This window comes from Crassostrea angulata, chromosome 8, assembly GCF_025612915.1.
Source record: "Crassostrea angulata isolate pt1a10 chromosome 8, ASM2561291v2, whole genome shotgun sequence".
Lineage (NCBI taxonomy): Eukaryota > Metazoa > Mollusca > Bivalvia > Ostreida > Ostreidae > Magallana > Magallana angulata.
In genome coordinates, this window is record NC_069118.1 from 59,377,720 (window position 1) to 59,383,719 (window position 6,000).

The window sequence follows — 6,000 nt, forward strand, 5'->3', positions numbered from 1 at the left end:
ATTGTTGCTCAGGTGAGCGATGTGGCCCCATGGGCCTCTTGTTTTTATTTATGGTTAAATTGAAATTAATGTTTAAACAGGCTTGGTCCCTGTGCCTAAACGTGTTTACCATGTGCATTCCAGTGATAACATGGAGTAATAATGGTATTAGTAGAATAACGTTTTACTTGCATGTACGGTGTTTACTTTAAAAATTAAATTTATTTTTCATCTTTTTATGTTTTTCCCCAAACTTTTAGAAACCAAAAAAAAAAGCAACTGCACAAGGAAAGCGGCGTTTGTTTGTACGAATAAAAAAAAAACCGGTGTATAAGTATGCAAATGTTGAATTTGTTAAGTGTTTAGAACGAATGCACAGGACATAGCTATTGGCGTATTTGAATATAGAACGTCATGGATTGAATTATAAAACTCATGGAATTATTGATAACGTACGGTTATCCCAGTATAAATCGTGTTCATGGACGATTAATTCGACTGACAATGTACCAGTTTTGATAACTTGATAATAAGATTGCATATAAGATTCGAAAGATGGGGGTCATCACAGTTTTATCACAAAATCGGGTTAAACAGATGTTCAACTTAATCATTTTAAATTCTATAAATATTATTCAGTGAATATCCTTGTTTTGCTTTATATTGTGAGTCCAAATGCACGATATTGATTTTATGCATGGAAAAAAAAATAAGATTCTGCTAAACATGTAACGACTTAGTAAACTATTATTTGTTCCAAAGATGTTCTTTGAAAAATAAATAAGTCCTTTATTCCGTCAATCCATATTTTCTTCTTGTTTTACATATATTGTCTTCACAGAACATCATTCAAGCATCTCAACATCCTATCTTGTCGAGATTTTGTAATGAACTTAAAAATTAAGGATCGATGTATCATTTAATCTATGGATTGCATAGCTTTGAATTATTACCTTAAGAAACTTTTTCTTTATGATAACGCATCACCTAAGGTCGAATTTTTCCCTTGCAATCTTTTGAAAAAATTGTTTGACTCACCGATAAAAGGCTCTCTAGATATTGAATGAACAAGATTATTGTAAACGTTTAATAAAGTTAAATAAAAGTGTTAAAATGTTTGTTTATACAATGTCCGTAGGATGAGAACCATGGTGTTGTTCCTGGTCTGTCTTCCTTGTCTGTTTGCCTCTATGACTGACGATGTTGGTCTGGAGAACTACAAACGAATTACCCCAGAGGAACGTTTGTCAGGTTAATTACAAAAATATTAATCATATATCAACCGCTCTTAATAATTCTTTTTAATGGGGATGTTTTCTGGAATTGTCCACAAAATAGTTCTTTTTGTGAAAAAAATAAATATTTGTTCATTAAAAAAAAAAAAAAAATAAATATATATATATTTTTTTGATTATTGTATGTCCGGAGATATTTATGCAACACATATGAACGGTTTTTAATACAAAAATAAATGTACCTGCTAAAGAAAGGCAATTTAAATAGACGAATGGGACTATCTCCAATACATCTTCATTGAAACATAATTTTTCACTCGAAATTTTTTTTTTCGGAGATTTATAATGGAAAATGTTGACATTTTTTTCTCCATTCAAAAGTCCCTTGGATAACCTCACAACGTTAACATCCGGATACTTTCATCTCGCTTGCATTGCCTCGTAGATTTGTTTGTGCTTAACCGTGTTTCCAGATCTTATAAGCTACATGTAATTAGGTTTTCATAGGAAGATTTGGAATGATTTTAATAAACATTTATGAACTCTGAAGTATTTATAATTATTGAATAATTTAAGAAAATGTGCTGTATAAATATCTTGGGACAAAGTATAGTTCTATATTGTGTTAATTCGAACACTGTTCGAATGAGGCATATATAAGAGATATAATACAAATTGGATAACTTCTTTTTAAAACATTTTTACAACGTCATATAAAACATTTGCATTTCTCTATGAATAATATTTCAATCATAATTGATTTTTATGTTGACGTGAACGGTTGTTGTTGCGTTATTTCCTACGTTCAGTTTATTAGGCTGTTGACGTCATCAAGCACTGGTTTGCGTCACATGGAACTCAACTGACTGCCGGAGCCTGCACGGTGTTTTGTGCTACAACCACCGCTGTGGAGACCCTGGGAATCTCAGCACCAGTCTGTACCGCGGCATGTGCACTGTAAGCTAACCTATTTACATAGCGCCGAAATATATTGACGGCACACATTTTCTTTTTTAAATTGACCGTCTGGGAATACTTGAATATCACTGACGAAATACTAATGCAAATTGAAGAAGTCAGAAGCATTAACAAATAAATTTAGTTTGTCTATAAAGGAAACAAATAACTATGCTTTACAAAGCATTTATAGTCTGTCCCAGGTTATTGTTTCCATCCCGTTTTTGATAAATTTTAATAAATATACACATATCTGTGAAAGAAATACAGTTGAAATCAATGAAAGGTAAAATATCCAAGATATCTTCATTTAATTATTATCAATTTTCACTCATTAAAGTTCACAGAAACGAAAACAAATTTCTTTCAGAGATTTGTAATGGGAGATGTTGACATCTTTTCTCCATTCGGAACTCACTCGGAATATCGAGCTATCATCCGGGCTTATTAATGGCTAATGCAATGCAATATCCCCGTATACTTTCTATTTTGGGATGTATATTGAAACCTGAAGCGATAGAGGAAGCGTTTCAAAACAGATATACTGGGCATTTTTAATACTAGTTGATAAACGTAGTTTGTACACAAAGGTGTAAGGATTATCGAAATATCAAGTAAAAAGTGGTAGAAGCAAAAACTCGAGACAGAGTTTAGAAAAAAATGCGCTAATATATTCATTCATGCTGAAATTTATATCCATGTATATTACTTGTCTTTTCAGGATTGGTCTAGTCGGTTTATTTGATTTGCTTAAACACTTCTTATGTTAAAAGCAAACATAATCTTACACATATAATAAAACACACAGAGCGTTTTAGTTTGATTGACAATCTCACGCTTTGGTCATATAAATCAATGCTAAATACGCAGTCAATGTTCAGTGATCATGAAAACATTGACATGCAATTTTCATCAAGACTTAAACTGTTTGTTAAGGCCCTGTCACACCGGGTTGCGTTCACACGGAGTTGTCACGGCGTTGTAAAATTTCTTGAATCGCCGTGTGATCGCAGGGAAATTTAGGAAAAATGTACAATTTTTCACTGGATTTGTTAAAGACGGAGATGTCACGGCGTCCTCTCGGCGACGGGGGCGTTTCTACGGAGTTCCCGCGGCGTGCATATGCATTTCCACGGAGTTCTACTTGGCGACTGACTGCGCTCCCACGGAGTGCTCGTGGCGTGCTAAGAGTTTTCACTGCGCGTTCACTGCGCGTTCACCGCGCTTACACCGCGTGTTCAATGCGCTGACTGCGTGTTCACGGCGTTCTTACTCTTGGGTATATAAACGGAGATTCTTGAGCATCATTGATCAGTTTCTTTCCACCATGACAAGAAAGAGGAGCTCAAAACGGACAAAACCGAGACTGACTTGTCCTTCAACATTGGACAAAAATTGCTGCAATGCAACTGATCCTAATCCAACACCACCGGATATAAACCCAACACCATTGAATATAAATCCAACACCACTTGATAAAAACCCAAGGCCATCACCTCGTCCAGTACGCAATGACTCACCTTGTTCGATGTCCTCTCGTGAAAGTGGTCTCTCTAACCCGTCTACGTCACACGTTTTTCTAACCCAGCCACAGAAGAAGGCCAAGACAACGACTGACCTGACTGGAACAAGATATGACATCATGGCTTGAGGTGAACGACCTCATCTATAACAAGAAGCTAAACGCCTACAAGGATTTCAGAAAGAAAGATGCTCTATGGGAATCCAAAGCAGCAGACATGGACAAAGATGTGGATATTCTAAAAACCTGGTACAGATCCATCCGCACACGCTTTACACGCCTTATGCATAGGAAGTCTGGGGACGGCTCTGGTGAGTTGACAGAAAGGGACCGCTGGATCCTTCAGAACTTTGCTTGGCTGAATGTTTACGTCGTCGAAGTTAAAAAGAAAACAACAGTCAGTGTAAGTACAATTAAAACGCTCATTTTTTAAGGATGGGGCGATGACCTTTACCCTTCAATGACGTATGTTTAATCGTGTTTAGCAGAATTTTTTAATAGCTCATGAATACTTTTTCTTTGTCTTTGCAGATGAGAGATAAGATATCTGCTGCATCATCTGTGGAGGACGTGAATGACGATTTGGAGAAACCACCCGAAGCAGAAACTACCTCTCGTCAGCGGCTGGAGCCGCTCCCATCAGTTTCGAACAACAAGAAAGCAATTCAAGAGGAAGAACGACTACTAAGTAATATCGCAAACAGAGGAGAGCAGTCCATGGCTTTTCAGACTAAATTAAGTCTTAGAGATGTTGGCACCACAAAAGACAACGGAAAGAACTGCCTACGCTGACTGGACAAAGGAAGTAATGGTTAACCTGCATCCGTCACTGTGGCTAAAGTTCCAAAGGGAATGTACCAACCTGTTGTATACTTACCACGAGAAGAGTGAAGAACTCCTTCATCCTGTTGCCAGTGAACAGGTCTTCCCTGTTCCACAACTGCAATATTCAGCTCAGCAACAGCAGTGCCAAGCTTTTCCGGAGACTTCCTCTGGTACTGCATCGACAAGCGCAATGTGGCAACCTCCTCCTCAGCAGTGGCCTACAACCGTCGAACAGAATACGTCTGTGTGGGGGTCGCAGAATCCTGTCTGGGTCCAGGCACAGATGACCAACCTACAGCCGAGAGCAATGATGACCTGTGGACACACTCCATCCCCCTTATCGAACAGAGCCACCACAAGCACCCCTACCCAATCTGCAGAACAATCATTTAACTAAAGCAGCCTGGTCAACAGCAGTATGGAAATGTGCAATACCTCCCTTGATAGGGCTGTCGTTGATGAATGTAAGGAGCGTGAAAAGCAGTGATACTGGCACTATTTTGTTCGACACATCAAAAAGCATGAACCATAACTTTGTTTAACATCCCATATTGTGTTACCATTATTCAAATATACACAGGAAGTGTAAACTAGCTAGTTGTTTAATTTCCCAAACTGTACTTCTGTACAACACACAGGGATTTTGACATTTGATTTTACATTTTGTACCGTAATGTTTTACTGGTAATTATAAATCATGAAACATTCTGTTGTTTATTATAATGTTATGAAATAAGGTAGACATAAAAACGAAATATCTTGTGAGCAAAATCAAAACAACATCTTCCAAAAAATTCATCCTAAATAGGTAAACAAAATCAATGAAGAGCTACTTACATCAAACACATTATATGACTGATCATATCAACTTTTAAAAACACTAAAGCAACACTTTATAAACAATTAAAAAAAAATAAGAATGTCTATGATTATGTTCGTATCGTAGTAGAACTCAAATCATGCGATCCTGCCAAGGAACAGAACCAGCAGGGGCGTTGAAGTACAACTTCAAATACTCGCGCTGTTTCTTTGCAGCAGTACTGTCCCGATTGGGGCCCATTATATTGTCCACATCATGCATAGCTGCATTGGCGCGCCATGAACCAGGAATAATTTGGTAGTTGGCATTTTCTTCGTCCATGTCAGCGTTTTGGATTGCAGGATATCGTAAACGCATCAAATTATGAAGAATAACACGTTTCAATGATGATGGCGATTGTGGTAGGATCGTGTTGCATTGTAGTAAGAAGGATCTGCCAGCGCTGAGCCAGGATGCCGAATGCATTCTCAACGATACGCCGACCCCTCGACAACCTGTAATTAAAGATTCTCTAGTCTTTTGTCATTTGGCGCTGTGCGTAGGGTTTCATGAGGTATGTGCGAAGTCCAAACGCATCGTCGCCTAGAATGAAGTACGGCGTTGGAATATCATCATTCGGAAGTGGGTCTGCTGCTGGAACGGAAATGCTGTTGTCCTCAAGA

General features: G+C 37.7%; 1 pseudogene; it reads left to right on the forward strand.

The window, feature by feature from the left end:
* The first annotated feature begins 1,127 nt into the window (after positions 1-1,127).
* LOC128161154 (uncharacterized) lies at positions 1,128-5,226 on the forward strand (annotated as a pseudogene).
* The last annotated feature ends 774 nt before the right edge of the window (positions 5,227-6,000 follow it).